Genomic DNA, 18606 nt, shown 5'->3' with positions numbered 1-18606 from the left:
ATTGTTTGCAAACACTTTCCAAATCGAGCTACGATCTTTTGCTCAACAGTCGTTTTGGATGGTTCGAACGTAGCACCACCAATTAAGGAAAAACTAGGCATTTTGTGAGGATTTCAAGGCTTCAACGGTCTTTCTACATCGGCGAATTTCCCAGGCCGGCGACACTTAAATTTGAAGCAATTTCTGAAAATTTCCACCAAATTTCACCAAATCTGACGAAAAGTCCAGTTGAAGAGTCCAGTCCGTTCAAACGTGACACTCAAAACCAATGAAAAACTAGGAATTTTGTGGGCATTTGGAGGCTTCAACTGCCGTCCAAAATCGATGATTATCGAACTAGACCAGCAAGCTGGAGCCACATTGGCCCACGGATCTAATTTAATTAAATCGATTCATATCTCTAACGGGCAAAAAAAGCCTAAAACCGTCTAATTAAAGCGTCTTATCTTGCACAACCAAATTACGCGACCTTTATTTCAAACCAACAAAGTCAGATGTGAAACGGATTAGCCGGTTGATAAAATCGTGGGTCGGCACGGGCCGCTCCTGCAGTGTGGGCGCATTTCCTGTGCAACCCGCCGGTTCGTGTTTCCTTACGTCACAACCTGTAGTTTCTTTGTAAACAGCCATCAAATGTCTGCATTGCACCCGCCAAAACTTTTGCAACCGTGTGTTTGTTCCTATCAGCATCATCAATGACCGGGCATTCAGTGGTTGAATTTTCTTCAACACTGTCCGGATCATTCTTTTTCTAGAGAGCTTTTTCTCCGAGGTTTCCTTGTTGCTTGACCCCTGCCCCCTTGCCTCTTCAGAAACCTGCACTGTTTCTGCAGAAAGTGAAATCGTAATTTGTATTGTCGATGATTGAATCCACGCATAAAGGAAACCTCTTCATCGCAAAATGCCAAACCAAATACTACCAGTTTCAACATCGACATTACGTAGAAAAGCAGCCGTTTGAAGAGCGTTCCATTTGCGGTTTTAACATGGTCTAACGAGAGTGTATTATTTTCGTACGTGGGCCTTTGATGAGTCTTTATGGGGCCTCGAGTTGCGGCAGTCGCGGATATGATTTCGTTTCTGGCGCCGAAGAGCGCCTGAAGCAGTTCTGGGCGACTGCAGCTGAATGCTGCGAAGCTAAGCAGTTTCAATCGAACCTCCAAGCTTCCAATATCAATCGAATTGAAGCGGACAGGGACGAATCGACACAGATCCGGATGGCCGTTAACAGCACTTGGCGAAGAAGTTGAGCAAAAGCGGCGTCATCCATCATTTATTTGGGTCGACTCTATTAACCGACAAGCCGACCGTGGTATCGCAGACGTGCGATGAAGAAAGAGGCGAATTTGTTGATAAACAGGCGCCAGCGAGCCATCGATTTGTTTATAATACAGCCCGAGACTCTGTAACAAATCCAATTATATGCATAATCATACGGCGTTGCTTAATGAAAAAGGAAGGTTTATGGTCGCGGTTTATGTGGGCAGCAAATACAATGATTTTAAATGTCTTTAATGCAGTTGGACTTTTGTTTTTTCTTCTTCAGTTTATGCATTTCTTAAGTAGCGTTTACCGCACAGTCTTGCTTCCTTATGGACATTGCGCTGCAAAAAGCTTCTTTAATATTTCATAAATCAGTTCAAGCTGAAAATTTCAACATTCTATTACCATTGCATATTAAATAATGGTCTTGTCAAATGAGTTCAACCGGGAGAAAGTCATCCAAATTGTTTATTTCAATTCGGTTTTGAGTGTTTGAAAATTTATACCAAACAGTTTTGCTTTTTTCATTGCTCGATTTTAGTCGAAAAAATGTAAAGTTTCCTTGCAAGCACTCTTTTGCTCCTAAACCTGTTCCTGTTTGAAGAAACACAAAATTATAAACACTCGCTATATTTTACATGATGATCAAGTTCAATCTGCAAGACTTTAAGGGCATGTTCTACTCTCAAAAACACTTCAAAAATGTCATTTATGGTATGCCAAACTACGCTCGCAAAAGTACGCATTTTTCGGGTTCAGAAGCTTAATAAACCTGAACAGTCCATTTAGGAAAACTTTCAGGAAATATCGCCATAATTTTCCCGCAACCACATAGTTTTTAGGTAAAAGGCTGCGTCTTCGGCTGTGTGGAAACGTTATTATCATAAAAATTGTTTTTGAGGGCTTCTTGAGGCAAATGATTCAATGTGCTTTAAAAAATCGATTGTTTTCTGGAAAAAATGAAACTATCGAGGTTCATGCGCGGTTTCTTCCAAATATCGCAGACTACACGAAAAAAGCTCGTTGAAACAGTCAGTCATCAGTAGTCTCAAGACGCACTTTTGTACCTAAAGTCTAAGCGGTTTCAGGAAACCTTTACGATTGCGCCCCAAATTGACCTCCTAAACTGATTCGACCTCTCAAAGTTTTTAAGCGTCCGCGTTTTCGCTCTTAGGTAGTTTTTCTACTCAAATTGTCCGGGAGTTTAAAGCTCATGTGATCCTTAACATGCATAACGAGCCTCATGTGCTAATTTCTCCTGGTTAAACAACAACTGTTCCGGACGACACGAATAATCATCCATCCTGTATATATTATTGTTTTTTGCCCGTCTAATCGATGGTTTTTCTACACGATTTTCGATCTTTGAATACACAATAAACACCCGTTAAGTTTTGCAAAATTAAAAAACCCAGTCCTAACGAAACCTCATTGTTTGAAAATTTGCATGAAACACTATTTTGCTTCTTGAAATAAGGCCATATTGCAGGTTGGAGAAACGTATAGTTTCTTTGCAAGAAGTCTTTTGCTCACCGTTTGCTTCTAAACCTGTTCTTGTTTGAAGAAACGGAAAATCATAAAAAACTTGGCATCATCCGGGATAATTTTATTGTAATCTCCGGTACTCTGAGGGCACACTTCACTCTAAAACATAATAAAAATATAATTTATGGCTTTACTTGAAAGTGCGATTTCACAGCAAGTATTTATTGTTTAATTTCCGAGCGACAACAGACGAAAGTATGCATTTTGGAGTCAGAAGCTTAATAAACCATCACAAACCAATTAAAAACTCAATGTAGAAAAACTTTTTAGGAAACACGCTAAGTCTCATTTACAAACTAACTTCGAGAAAACTTGAAACTGAAGTAAATTTTTTATCTGAAAACTGTGCAGTTTCAAGAAACTGTGCAGTTGTGCAGAAAAAATTCGAAGACTTGAAAATTATTGACTTTTTCGCCTCAAAATAATATATAGTTTTGGAAAACATTTATGACATTTACCTCTGGGAAGGAATTCTAAATAACTTGAAAACTATTGAATTTTTCAAAAAGTGTCAAGACACACTGTTTTGCCGAGTTTGTGTTTTTCCAGCTCAGAAAGTGCAGTTTAAAATGTTTATTTGAATAGAATATGCTCTCAATAAAACGATTTTTTAGTAAAAAAATTCAATTTTTCTCAATTTTTTTATAGAAGCTGAGTTTTACTGTCTTAATCGATAGGAGTTAGCAGCTTTTGATCCCAATATGCTTTTCTAAACCTTTTTCTTGGGGGTTTTGTCGAGAGTTTTGAGAAAATGATTCAAAAAATTAACAAACAAATTCAGGAGTCGTTACATTTTTTGACTTTGGATTTGGAAGAAGTTCTCAAAATGGGGCACTTCTGAGCAGAGATTTTCCGAAAAACTACACTTGCATGAGTTGTGAATTTCTCAGCTTCTCTCCACTTCTTAAACCTTTTCAAATTGCATTCAGTCGACACGGAAAATTTTTAGCTGCACAAACTGAGCAAAACTAGAAAAGACAGTAAATGCATCTAAAGTGTCCTAAGAAAAAACGAAGCGCGTAGGCTCTATTTCCTGATATTTGAGCTAAAAAAAATCTGAAATGATTCGCCGAAATCTTTTAATTAAAATGAAGCGCATATAATAAGCAAATACAAAATAAAATTCTTAAATATCTTAATCAGGGAATTCCCTTGTTCTTGCTGTTTCTCGCTTCTCTTGCAAGCTTTTAAAAAGGCTGCTGTTAATTCGTGCCGCCTGGGGAATGCAAATTTGAAACTCGGTTTGTAGCAAAATAGCGCTCATTAAGCGCACTCAGGTGATTAAAAATTCGGAAAATATTAGAAAAATAGGCGTTTGAACTGAATTTTCTGACATCAGTAACCAAAAAGGCGCTTTTTATATGCCGCAACAAGCGCTTTTCTATCTCAAGCTATTTTTGGGGAATGCAAATTTGAAACTCGCTTTGCTACAAAACGGCGCTCATAAAGCGCACTCAGATGATTAAAAATTTGGAAAATTCTAGAAAAATGGGCGTTTAAACCGAATTTTGTGGAATTAGTAAACAAAAAGGCGTTCTCCTAAATGCCGCAACAAGCGCCTTTCTATCTCAAGCGATTTTTGGGGAATGCAAATTTGAAACTCGCTTTGCAACAAAACGGCGCTCATAAAGCGCACGCAGATGATTAAAAATTACATTTTTTATTACCAAACGTTTTTCTTTTCTACGTTCAATAGAAGCCTAGTCCGAATACTACCTTGATCAAGTCGATGACCTTTTCAGCGTTATTCTGGCTAATCTGCAGCTGTAAGAATACGATTTGGGTGTGAAAATGCTTGTGAAGGTACTGGACTCCAAACTGTGTGCAATTTTTGCAAATTCGACGCAAAAGCCCCTCTTTGCAGTCAGTTTTGTTTCATGAATTTGTCCGCCACATCGAAAGTTCTCGGGATGTGCCCAACTCACTATACTTGAGCATTTTCTGGAGGATTTACGAGACAATCTAGAACCTTTCAAGATAGGTTTCTAGGTAATCCAGACTAATCTCAATTCCAAAGGCATCGAATCTAATCGCCACGATTCGGCTAATAATTTATCTCCAAGACAGGTGGAACTCTTCTGCCCGGTGGTCTCGCCCGTTTTCACGGCAACTTTTATTTAACACGTCTTGAGCATCGGGCCGGGGACGACACACCTAGTCTATTGTATTTTTTAGGTTGTTTCTTTTGTGGCTTTGCTCATATATTTTATGGCACTGGCTTTCGTATTTCTATGGGTGTATTCAACCCCTTGTCTTTCGAACCGCGCGTCGTGTTATATGAGACCATATCGATGAATAATGCATTGGATGGATGCCAACTTATTCGCTGCATTCTATTTTGTATTATTATTCTATGCTCCCATTGAGCTGGGATAGCTCTAAGCTCTAAGTGATTCGTTCGCTGTCTGAATGAATGTCCCGAAAACCAGTGAAGCTTTGCAGGAAGGGCAGGAATAGAAAAATGATTCCTAGTTACAATTTGAGCCAATTAAACCAAATCCCGGTATAACAATGTCGTGAAATGGGCATAAATTAAATCAAGCGCGACTTGTCGTTCGCTCTGTAATTATTTATGGGCATTGAATAGGAGGCCCACACAATTTATGACGTCACAATAAACCTATCAAATTAGCATTTATTCAAATGGTTTACCATTGATCGAGTGGAAAAAGTGACGTGTGGGCCGGTGCTCGATTTATCCTTGGGTTTCCACATTAATTCTTGGTAAAATGCGCCAATTCCCAGTAGTAAATCGCCATCGGCAATTTAAGAGCCACGGGAATTGCTTAAACAGTGGCAGCTGGTGGGCAGAAGGAGGTGAAAATTGCCACTAAATGACCGATGGTCAGAGACAGATAAATCCCTGAAAAAGTGAAAAACACAGTGGAAGAAACTAAATTATCAATGCCCTTTCGTTCCGCAAAGTTTTAGCTTAATAACTCAAAGTGAATTTTGCGGGAATATAAACAATGAAAGCATCGAGACTCGCACAGCTTTTCACAACGCTTGGCGCAGTTGCGAGCAAAACGTCGGTTCAAATTGTTCAAACCGGAATAGCAAATTTTCAATTAGTGTTAAAAGTCATGGAGCCTCAAATTGTTTGATGCTTGAAAGTCCATAGATCTTCTAATTTTTTCAACGTTTAAKTGCGTYKTGATTTCCAAAAGTTTATWAAATTTATTGCAGCCTTTGCASTTTTATTTTTGTTACGTTTTTTGGGCGTTTGAAACAAAATTATGCCTGAGGTTTAAGAAGCACGAAAGAAAATTTGCATCSAAAACTAATCTGAAGCAAGGGGAAACTATGAAASTTYCAAAATGTATAGAAGACACTTCTATTCCAGWTCTTRATAAATTTTGATTGAAATCTGAAGAAATCCTGATGTTTCATTCCTGGGTTAAAAGTGATCTAAGGAACGAAGGTACCAAAGGTCTTAAAAAAATAAAAAWATATTAATATGGGGCAAGTAGAAACTTGAAAGCTTCACAATCTATAGCAGACATCTCTATTCGAAACCTGGAAAATTTTTATKTGAATCCCAAGAAATCYTGATTTTTTTACTGTTGCGTTAACAATGATATAAAAATYAACGTATCAAGCAMGTAGAAACTTGAAACTTTCACAATCTGGAGCAGAGATGTGGATGTGACATGCGAAAAAGTTTCAGGGAAATCCCTAAAAATCCTTATTTTTACTGTTAGGTTATTAATGACCTACAAATCATCAGACTTACCCAAATGTGCGCTTTCTTTGAAAAAWTYRYAAGTTCTRATAYGGAGCAMGWASRAACTTGAAAMTTTCMSRRTCTRKAGCASASAYKYGKATSYCACAYSCTGAARAAKTTYCAKKGAAATCCCWAKWAATCCTKATTTTTTACTGYTGWGTGTGAAATGATGTAACAATCAACGTATTTTCGTACATGCGGGTTTTCCGTAAAAAAGTTATAAGTACTCATTGTAAACACGTAGAAACTTGAAATTTTTGCAATGTACAGCAGACACTTGCATTCAAAACTGGTTTTGGAAATTCGGAGGAATTCTCAATTTTTACAGTTGGGTTAACAATGATCTAGAAATCAATATAATCACACAAAAACGCCCTTTCAGAAAAAAATGATACGTACTCAACCTGAGCAAGTAAGTACTTGAACGTTTCCTGACATCTAGCAGACATTCGCATTCAAAATTTGACGAATTTTCAATAAAGTTTCACAAAATTCTGATTTTTTACCGCCGTGATAATGATGACCGAAAAATGGACATTTCCAAGTAAATATGCGGTTTTCTCAATAAATTACAAGTTCTAGTCTAGAGCAACTTAGAACTTGAAAGTTTCTGCAGATATAGCAGACGCTTGAAGCAGCAGTTTGTGAAATTCGGACCGAAATCGAGTAAAATCATGATTTTTGATGCTTGGTAATCGATCCTCAAATGAAAATGACAAATGAACGCGCCCACGTAGATGCGCACTCTTCCTGAAAAATCGTAAGTACTATTGCGGAGCTAGTAGGAAATTGAAAGTTTCACAAAATATAGCAAATATTTGGGTTCACAAGTTTTTAAATTTTCGTTTAAATCCGAAGAAAATCCGATTTTTTATTGCTGGGTTATTAATGAGCTAAAATATAATGTTCAACAATCTCAAGCCCACGTAACTGTGCGGTTTCCGTAAAAAAATCGTAGGTAGCAATACGGTGCAACCAGGAACTTGAAAGTTTCTCAATGTCTAGCTGACATTCAAATTCAAAACTGGAGATAATTTCACCAAACGGGCAAAAAATCCCGAATTTCCACTGCTGGGTTAATGATGGTGTAACAATTAGCGCATCCAAGTAGCGATGCACTTTTTAAAATAAATTCGTAAGTAGTAATCTAGAGCAAAATTTAACAAGTTCGTGAGATTGAGACTCAATGAAATCAAGCAAAATCTTGATGTTTTGCTGCTTGAAGCTCTAAAAATGAATGTTTTCCTCAAATGAACGCTTTTTTAAATAAAATTCGTAACTTCTAATCTGGAGCAAGCAGCAATTTGCAAGTTTCACTACATCTACCAGACACTTGAAAACGCGTCAGAAAAAAACTCTTTTAATGAAAAACCCACAAGGTGCAAAAGCAGAAGTTGCGAAAAACTGAAATAAAAAAATGGATTTTTGGTCGCAACAACTTCAAGTGCATCGCTGCAACCAGCTAATGGAAATACATATAAAGAAATGAAAGCGTTTCGGAACTATAATTGCATCTGAGGGTGCTTGGTACTGTTGCAAACGAAACCTCGGTTCTAAAGATGCGAAATTCTAAATTCAACGACACTTTGCTTGTTTCCATATTTCACTTGTAAACTGCGACATTTTGTAGCTTTTTTCTTGGACCTTTTAACCATTTTCGACGCTTCTCGGTTAAAAACTAAAGAATCTGAAAAACTTTACAAATGTGAAAATCGATTAAATAAATTGCGAACTGCGAAGGCCAGATTCCTCAAATTGGTTGCTTACTTTCGATTCAAATTAACTTGCGACAGCCGTAATGTCTTAAACAAACAAATAATTTATAATAAGGTAAAATTGCGCGTTTATCGGTCTGGTTTCGAGGCGGAAAAAAGAGCGAAAAAAGCGGCAGAATAGTGACATATCGTTTTTGCGGCATTAGAGAGCCGCTTAAGCGGTGTATATAAATAAAATTGCGACCCAGATTCCCTTATATGCAGCCAGTCGGTTATTAAATATTTCCACTAATTTATTTTAATATTACGTGGATTTATGCAATTTTTCTCCGCTACATGCCAACCGATCAATGCAGAGGGACTTGTGAGTATTCTGCTCATTCGCAGTGTCGTAGACGAGGAAAATACACGTTTAATTTCACATTTATTGAATAAAATGCAACTCTCTTATTTACAGTTTGTTTACTAAACAGCAGCAGTGAGAAATGCGCCAGAAGGCTTTAGCAGCTTTGGGAGAAAGCTCCAATTAGGGCACGGAAAAATTGGTATCTACGGTGCGCCACTGGATCCCACATAAGTGCTCCCATTTGCCGGATTTTCCAAACTGGTCTCACTTATTAAGAAGGACGTTTGTCGACCTTTTGAATTAGATGAATATTTGAAAGACTGAAAAAGCTTCGAAGACAAGTTTCCTTTCTGAGAAACTTCTTACCTGTAAAGCCGCATATAGAAAGTTTAAATATTCTTCTGCTGGATGCACTGGTGACTGTTTGAGCACAGAATAATGTTTTTAAGATTAGCAACAAACGAGCCTTATCTGGGTATAATTAGATAAAAGTGGCGCTTACAGTATCGCCAACATAATAAAAACAATGGGGCTCGCTGCCCGATTAATGAAATATCCGTGTAATTTTATGCATTTTAATCTTATCGAGCAATAATGGTGATAAATGGGCTTCACAGAGGAGCAAGTGCAATTTTTCCGTAGCGGCGTTAAGGTTAAGGCCGTGGACTTTTTCGAATCAGGCGTAGGTAACGAAATTGTTTACGGCAAAACTAGTGTGTAGGCATATCGTTAGATGATCGGAAACAGGGGCGAATTAGCCGGAATTTTCACGAGAAATAGTGCAAAGAAAATGAGCAAAACTAAGAAATTTAACAACATTGAAACATTGTTTGTTGCATGCCCAACTTTGATTTTCAACGCGAGATTTTTAAATTTATTTCCTTAATGATGCACATTTTAAGTGAAACCTTTGTGTATGGACTGTTGAAACCGGAATATTAATATGTGCTGCAAATGTTGAGAAATGAGCAATAGGGAAGATGGTGCAAGCGAGGCCAGAACACTCATATCTTAGAAGCAAGCTTCCTAAGTTAATAAAAAGAAAACCACTATCAGGAACCAAACCAAATTCATCACAAATCTTAAGTAGACCCTGCTTTACCGATTATGCAAGCTAGCGGAACTCTCTACCTTTTCTGGATCTTCAGGGATGTCAATAAAACAGACCGCAAATAATCAAATCGCCCAAATCTTGAGTGAAAACCTCCAAAATTCATCAAAATTAAATCGCTCGGGAATAATAAAATAAATAATATAAAATATAAATAATCGGGAACAAGGCTAAATTATCAGAAAATCTTCCTGGAGGTTCAGTTTATGGATTCATAGAGCTGGCATTCAGTACGCGCCCTCAATCTTGAGCAATGAATCTTAAAAGAAGGCAGTACATGTACTGCAAAATCGAGCAAAACTATGAAAGATTCTTAAATTCATAATAACTAATCCACTACCATTCCTGAAACTAAATCCACACCAAATGTTAAGCATGTTGCAGCAGATGTTGAATCCAGGCAAGCTCATTTCTTGCCTGGAGTTCGATAAATTTGCCATAAAAAACGACAGTTCAAGAATGACCAAATCGCGCAAAGTTTAGGGAGCTTTCTAAGTTCATACAAATTAAAATACTTTGCGCGATACAACTAAACACTATGAAAATCCACATGAAATCCAAACATGAACAACAACATGACACCAACATGAAACCAAATCCACATGAAATCGTAGCTAAAGCTTCGTTTCGTGGCGTAAAGCCGAAATTTCGATGTTTAAATTGCATCCAGAGGAATGCGCCGTAAAGGAAAGCAACGCAAGAATTGCAAAATTGTGTAAATCGTCAGAATATTCATAAATTCACAGAAATTGAAATGGTTTCCGGAAAGATTTGAAATTCAGAAGTCAAATGCCACTCGTAGAGTCGGCGCTTTTATACCTGGCCTGGATATTGAAGAATAAGCCATCAAATAAGGCAATAAAAAATTAGCAAATTGTCCCTTTTCATAAAAAAAACTATTTCAAATAGAATCAAATACATATCCAATGTTAACGGGAAAATAACCCAAATCTCGGAAGCAAACTTCCTGATCTCATAAAAATCAAACTACTATCCGAAAGAGATGCCGCAAAAACATCAAAATTTGCAAACCTTTGCCTTGGCCAAAACCTCATAGAATCATCATTATTCGACATATGGGCACAGAAAATATTGCAGATTTATTTCCTGGTAAACAGTTCCTTCCTGATTGCCTTCTGAAACGTATCTAAGAGTTCCATTAAGACGACGCAAGTTTCGTGAACCTTTAGCGTCTTTTCTCGAACATCAATGAGACAACTAAACAAAATCCACAACTCTCTGCTAATCTGCTAATCTCTGCTAATCACAGTTTCATGCATAAAGACATGCATAAAAAGTGAATTTTTTGTTGGAATAAATCCGCTCCGGGCCTGTAAGACCAACGTCCTACGCGCCCCGTTTCTCTTGCAAAATACCCCGATTTTTCCATATAATTCGAATATTTTTTTGCGCTCACGTGGGTTTAATACTTGTAGCTGCAACAATCTGGCCTTTTTTCGTTATCTCAATTGGCTAGCCGGCCAGAAAACAACCATAATTTCGGTGTTATTCGCCTTTTTCCAGCTGAGCCGGCCCATAAATAATTCGCGCCCGAACCAAAAACGGTCTTCATTGTCTACGTGTTTACATTAAGACGGAAAACATTCTGGACTTCCTCGCATTTCCAGCCCAAATCTGGCACAATTTTGACCAAGAACTTTTGCTCGATTTTGTGGGAAAAACACACTTTTCAGCTTAATTTCTTGTGATTAAGTAATATAATCCATACCAGCAGCGCCACCCTGGTCCAAAATACGCTGGATGGAAAATACTAAGCCATCCAATTAGATTATTTTGTATAGATTTAGGCGAACATTTGAAAAATGATCTGCATAAAATCGAGTCTGCATTATTTACGGTACAAACCGAACGGTTTTGCTGAAAAAAGTGCTTCGACTGGTCCCATTGAGACTAATCTAAAGTGAACTGTCGCTAACGAGCTTAAGATAATGCTGACATATAGGAGAACAGCTCCCAGCCCGTCTATATGGCATCCCCATGAAATCATAATTGAGCCAATAAATAAGGAAATTAACGTAATTTACATTCGTCGACCATCCAGCATTTCAACTAGTGCGGCAGCAGCGATAATATTTGTACTTTAGATAGATTCGATTCCTTCAGCCAATAGAATAATCAGACGTAATTGATCAGATCGACTGGCTTCAGTAGCGCAACACCACTGGATTCCAGCTGGAAAAAAGTACCTCGAGAATTTTCATAGCAAATCGTCTCATTTGCCATCCTTAATTAGCCATTAAAGTCATCAAAAAGCGATGAGTTTCGCTCTCATTTACGGCCAAAGCACTAAAAAATCAGCCTCTTTGTGCTTAAAACTTCTACATTCCAGCGCTGGTTACACCAGAAAAGCACAAATTGCAGTATCAAGAAAATCTAGTTTTCCTAATTTCCCTTCAAACTCTCTCGAGTTGCTGAGAACTTAGATGCAAAACAAATCCAATTTTCGGCTTAAAATTACAAAGTTGCAGCATCGTTTTTCATTAATCCGTAAGTAACCTTAGTCACACTTCGAATAGCCACTTCTGCTCAAGTTGTGAATATTTTACACTATCAGAAGCCTTTGTGAAATCAACACAGAACAACTTTCGCGTTGATGATCATCTCTTCTTTACTATTCCACGTTTATTTTAATGTAGAAGCTTCCTCGTTCTTCATCTTCCAGACGTAAAAGTAGATCATCAATTTAGCGAAAATAATTCCTATGCGAAAAATAGTTTTTTAGGTTTTTTGCAGAATTTTTCGTAAGGTTTTTTGTTGAATTTTATATTTTAATGATATTATTTGAGGAACACTCATTGCATTGCGAATCTAGATTTTACAAACTCAGATTAAACTTGATGTAGAGTGTATTCGAGTTAAGAACGGTGTCTACATTGAAGATTTGTTTAAAATATTTTGGCTTCAAAATAAGTTCTTATAATATAATAAAGAAAGGATTTGCCAAATTTCATTGAATAAATCAAATTTTAACGGTTTATAGAAGCTCGTCTGGATTTTTGTGCTAAAATGCACAGTTTCTGATTTAAAAAGTGAATACCGTTCGGGAAAACTAACGCAGTGTTTATTATTTGAAAGTTTTCAGACAGAAAAACGGTGGACGTCAATGTTTTTGTGCAGCCCAAAAGCAGCTTCTCATTCTACGTTTAGTTGGGAACAAAACGGCTCTTTTGAGATTTTTTACTAAAATGCTCACTTTTTTAATCAAAGGTGCTAGATTGTCGTTTTTCGACAAATGTTGTTTTTCGACAAACCAACATTTGTGGGTTTTTCGGGTTTTTAGGCCGACGTAAAATGGAATTTCATCCTGAAGTTTCGCAAGCACGAGTGGCTTGCATCCTTAGAGGTGGCGTGCTTGATGCCTTTGATACCTTTGAATATGCAAGCCACTCGTGTTTGCGAAACGTCAGGAAGAAATTCGATTTTACCACGGTCTAAAAACCCGAATAACCACCGACTAGTTTCAAGGAATGGCCTCGAAAGTCTATCTCCTTTGATAAACCGACATTAGTGTCTAACTCCATGTTCAATTTAGAGTCCAAAAGCTCTGTTACGTTTTTTTGTTAGAAAAAAGCATCATAATATTTGACAAAAAAATAAATCCGTTGAACTGGTCGAAAAAAGTTTTTTTTAGGCTATCACAAGCAAGCACTTCCAGAACAGGTTTCGGACCAATCAGTTTGATTTCTTCCGCATTTCAGACGCAATTTTAAAGAAATCACGGTCTTGGAAATGGCAAATTTTGTGTGTTGAATCAGTCGACGCCGCTGAAAAGTGACTGGACGCAGTAAAAGCAATCATCATCATCTCTCTCTACCAGGATTAAATTCACGATGACAATAATTTACAATTAGTCAGAAAAATGATGGAAAACGTCATCCAATTAGTGGAAAACAAGAATAATGGCCTGGTGGCGACCGACCTAAGACTGGCCGCATTAATAACGGCCGCAAATGCACATTTGTATAAGAATTCACTTAGCCAGCCGCAATATTTATGTAATTTTTATTTATATTGGCCTTAAATCGATCCCGGCTATCCATGCGCTTCTTGTTGGAGGAGGCGTTCGAACAGGGAAAAATCCTTCCCGTCTTCACTGTTGACTAATGACTAAAAAGTTCCATTATTAGCGACGCGACTAATCAATTTATATCCGCCCACCTAGGACTGAATGGAAACTTTCCATTTCCGGTGCATGTGCAAATTAAACGGTAAAGTTGCGCAACGAAGAAACGCTTTTTGATTAACGCTGGACACGCATATAATTATGAAAAGTGCGACCTAGAAAAGGCGCTTAATCTTCACTGAATGAACGTGGTTGTTCAAGGCGAGAGTGGCATTTCGAAAATGTACATTGTGGTTATGAAACCAGCGATTTGTAGGCGCCCACGGTTCCCGCATTCATTCATAAAATTTCCTTTTATCTAATGTAAATACATGCACATTGGCTGCCTGGTTTCGAACCTGTTCACCTTTATATTTAGCTCACAACCGCATACCTGGACCAATTATATCTTTGCTGCTTAACTCTTGGATCAACCAAAAAATCCCACAAAGTTTGCACATTCATAGACAATAATAGGCCTTAAAAGGACTGATCTGGGCATTGCGCGGATGATGGTGATATCACAGCGAAAATTCCTAATAAGGAGTGTGATTGGAACTTGTATGTAATCGGACGACAGGTAGCAAAGACCAGATCAAGGCAAGTGGGTGGGTGGCACCTCGGGAACTGTTTCATTCATTAGTGGCGACATTATTAGAAATGATTAATTAGTAATCGAGTTGCTAAAGAATATTGCATTCTAATCGCACCACCAGCAGCTAAAAATAGCGGTTATCGGATACGAAACATTTTCATTGAGCAGTCTTAGTAAGGAAGACAATCATACTCTATCGAAATCCTGTGCGAGATCTTCAAAAAACCATGAAAGCGGGCTTCAGGATGTGCTTTTGATTAAGTGATTGTTGTTTAGCAGCATTTTTGTTGTAAGTTTGGAGCAGCACTTAGGTGGGTGTTTTATTGGGCTGCTTCTGGGCCCATTTCTAGATTACTTGGAGCTTGAAGAATTTTTTGAGAAGAAGTGTTTTGTTTGCAGTAGTTTTGAATCACGTTTTTTCCTTAAGGCTGTTTTTTTCGTCTTTTTGTCGCTGTTAGAGGTTTAGTTTATTAGTATTTTAAATAGAACTCAAATACAGGTAGCAAATAAAAAAATGCCAAATACAATCAGTTAAATGTTTTTGACTCTTTCGTTCCAAAAATATTTTATATGCTCTTGGAACTACACCAAAAGTACAGAATTAAAGTTTATTTGAGAAATACCATAAAAGCCCAGCAAAAAAGCAAGTTTCTATAAAAAAACGTTTACGCGGAAAAATTTTGAGGCGAAGTMAATCAAACGAAGTTTTAGACAWTATTTAAAACATGTTTAACTCAAGAGTTTCAAAAATTATCTTTTGACAATTAATTATTCAACTACTCGCATTATTTACTTTGTAACTTTATTACTGAGTTTAATTATTTTTTTTCTGGATGCTTGATGTTTAGTTTCATGCGTTTGGTTTTCTTGCTCTTCAAACTATTTCAGCTGTTGTCCAAACAACCAAAAGCAAAAATATGATCTAAAATTACGTTTCATAACTAACAGAAAAACAGGTTTAAAAATAAACAATTGCTACAAAAATACACATTTTTCGTTATTAGTTTTAGAACAGCACACACACGCCCACGTTTCCCAACAAGTTATCTACTTTTATTTTCAATTTCAGGCCATGTGTTCAACTGTCAGGAAAAGTTGTTTTATTATTTTCGATTTGCTCTATTATTGTGCTGTTTCTCCGTTTGATGTGTTTTTCGTTTTGTTTGATCGTAAGGAAAGTTTAATTTTTCTTCCGCCTGTTTGCGCTTCGCGCATTCCTACTTTTCTTAATGTTCCATCGTGTTTCACGCGTATTTTATCGAAACAATTTCTGTCGCCGTTAGTTTGGAAAGTGTTTACAAATAGAGAAAGCAAATTAAAAATAAACAATAAATACAAACATATCAAGTTCTTCCTCATAAGAAGCCTTCAGCTATTCCTTCAGCGGCCGTTTTTTAGTTTTATTCAACTGAAGCAACCTTTGATTGATTTTTCGTGGACGATTTGATTTTGTCGCTGTAAGTTCAGAAATACTTTAAATAGAATTTCCAACTACAGGAGGCAAATAAAAAAATAAACAACAAATACAAACAGATTTAATGTCTCCTCAGAAAACGTTCATCCAATTCTCCAGCTAGTTTTTTTTTTATTTTTATTCATTACAACAGCGCAAATTAAAACTCATATCCTAACAAAAAGTATACACTGGCTACGAAATAAAATAAAAATCTTAACAGAAAATTAAGTTTCTGTAAAAAACACAACAAATTTAGGAAATTTTCCAGGCAAATACATTCAAAAACATTGTTACCAATTAATTAGCAAACATCTGTTTTGTTATTAATAACTCATTTACTTCGGAACTTTGTTTTTATGATTTTTTATGTGTCTAATTTTATGCGTTTGATTTCTGGCACTTCAAACTATTTCGCCCGCTGTCCAAACAACCAAACGAAAAATATTATAAAACTTTTATTTCAAAACTAACGACAAAAACAGTTACACAGCTTAAAAATAAGTAGTTTATTGACAATACAAAAATACAAAAACAAATTTTATTGAAAGTTGTAAAAAATGTAAGGAAAACGACATAATAGGGCATTTAGGCGCCAGACATGCAACCACAAATCCAAAGATCTGCAGCTTTTTTGGTGCTCCACAATTTTCTGTTAAGCTTGTCAATTTTAAATTTCCTCAAACAGTTTGTCTTAAAGCGAATGGTCTAAATGAGAGGAAAATATTTGGTTGTTAATGGGCCAAAAAGAGGTGGTTTGACGATGATGCAACGCAGTGATAATCAAAGCTAACGCTTCTGATGCTTTAATTAAAGGGGCATTAAAAATGAACTAGAGGCACTCATCCGCATAACAGGCATTTCCTCTTAAACCTGTCATAAAAAGCCTGTAAGTGTTGGCGCTACGCTTGCTAATTAAAACCTTAATGTTTAAATTGGAATGCCACTCTGATCCGGATCGAGTTATTGCTGGTTGATTCCAAACGAGGCAAATTTTTGACGTTTTTTCTCTCATTGATTTCCAACTCGGTCTGTCTGGCACCAAAACCCCCGGACTCACTAACTAACAGACAATAAGCGATAATTACAACGTGGCAACAAAATATAATCGATGCAAGCCATTGTTTTCCAAAAACGCGAAAAAATGCCCCCCAGTGTTAGTCCCCCATCCAATTAAGCACGCCCCTAAATTCGTCAAGTTTGAACTTTGCCAATAAGTTATTGTGTCGGCATTGCGATCGCGTGTTAATTACACATTGTCATGATCGAGAATTTAAGTCGGTTCTTATGTAAATCGGCCGCAGATGCAAATAAATTTTTTTCTCGTCGGCTTTTTCTTGGGACACCGGTTGCGTGACCAGGAGACATTGCCTGGGCCCGGGCATGTCTTTAACCGTGGAAGATAACACTATTCGGCTTTCGGTTAATACGGTCCATTAAAGTCCTCTTTCACTATAAAAAGGGGGGGAAAGGTACACATTTTAGTTGTTCGAAACGAAATTTTGGTCTAATCTTGCACCTGAATGCGTGATATTGAAATTTGGCCTTTTATGCCAAAACTGTCACTAATTCCTCACTCATATTCTTCTTGCTGAATGAGTAGTCCAATTCTCTTTCCAACGATAGGAAAACAAACCCGGTAGCTCAACTGGTTCTTGAACAACGCTAATAAAGGCGTGACTTGATTTCGCTTTAAAAGGCAGATGCACAAAACTACGTTTCCCGAAGTTTTTGCTTTTTCTGTGAAAACTATGCCATGATATAGAAATCAACAAAGAAATGAGGTAAAACATAAAATTTTGGACGAATTTTGCCTGCAAATGTGCGATAATCAAATATGAGTTTTTGTGTGATGATCCTGAAAAATTGTCTTTGGACGCTTAGTAGGAAACGAAACCAGTGCGATTTTTTAATTTGGGAAATTCCCTATAAATCCCACGGTAGTGAACTAATCACAATAATCCATAACCATTAGAAAAGCAATTGCGCTGCCACCAACAAACAAGCTGCGAACAATTTCCGGCCTCCATCTAGTTGTATTAGGAATGGCCATTCCCATAATCACACGGGAGCCTAAGAGCTTATCAGTTTCGAATTAACATGATTTTGAAGCACGAAACGGACCGCACTTCCTAGATAGAGGAATTACGACCATAAATCTGCATGGTATTCCCGACGCCCGACCATACGCATTCTGGTAAACACGTTCCCAGATCGATATATGGCGATATTAATGTGGGAACAGCTTCGGATTCATTCCCGTTACACCTAAACATCTATATCGAGTTAAGCGTGAATTGGATGCCATTAGCACCTGGTTCACTTCAATGAAGCTCGTGAGCTTCAGTCGATTTTTTTTGGTTAGTTCATTTTTCTTGCCAGCTTGCATGAGAAGGAGCTTTCAGCTAGAAGTTTCATATGGCTCGACGAATATCTCATTTACTGTTTCCGCAAAAACTCTACTCGCTTTCTTCAGCACTTCTTGTCATCTGTTTCAGATGCTTTTTGAATCAGAAATAGAATTAGAATCAGAATCGATCACAACTTCAAATCGAAAACCTCCATCTCTCAACGCAACCACATTAAATCACACTTTTCCGATAAGCCCAAGTGTTGGGTTCGCGCTAGAGGTGGGTCTTCTGAACGAGACCACCAAGCTTTACCGATCTATGCTTTACAACTTCGAAGATAAATAGCATTAAAACTAATTTTATTCGGGCCGAATTTCGAA

General features: G+C 37.3%; 1 long non-coding RNA gene across 1 annotated transcript; it reads left to right on the top strand.

Annotated features, from left to right (window-relative positions):
- The first annotated feature begins 6998 nt into the window (after positions 1-6998).
- LOC125504683 lies at positions 6999-9146 on the top strand. The gene is made up of 2 exons (XR_007281657.1): positions 6999-7292; positions 8705-9146. It is a non-coding gene; the product is annotated as an uncharacterized LOC125504683 (long non-coding RNA).
- The last annotated feature ends 9460 nt before the right edge of the window (positions 9147-18606 follow it).

The sequence above is a fragment of the Dendroctonus ponderosae genome, unplaced genomic scaffold (assembly GCF_020466585.1).
Source record: "Dendroctonus ponderosae isolate FM_Combo_2020 unplaced genomic scaffold, Dpon_F_20191213v2 Dpon_F_20191213_51, whole genome shotgun sequence".
Classification (NCBI taxonomy): Eukaryota; Metazoa; Arthropoda; class Insecta; order Coleoptera; family Curculionidae; genus Dendroctonus; species Dendroctonus ponderosae.
Note: the sequence above shows the minus strand (reverse complement) of the source record. Positions and strands in the feature narration are given on the sequence as shown.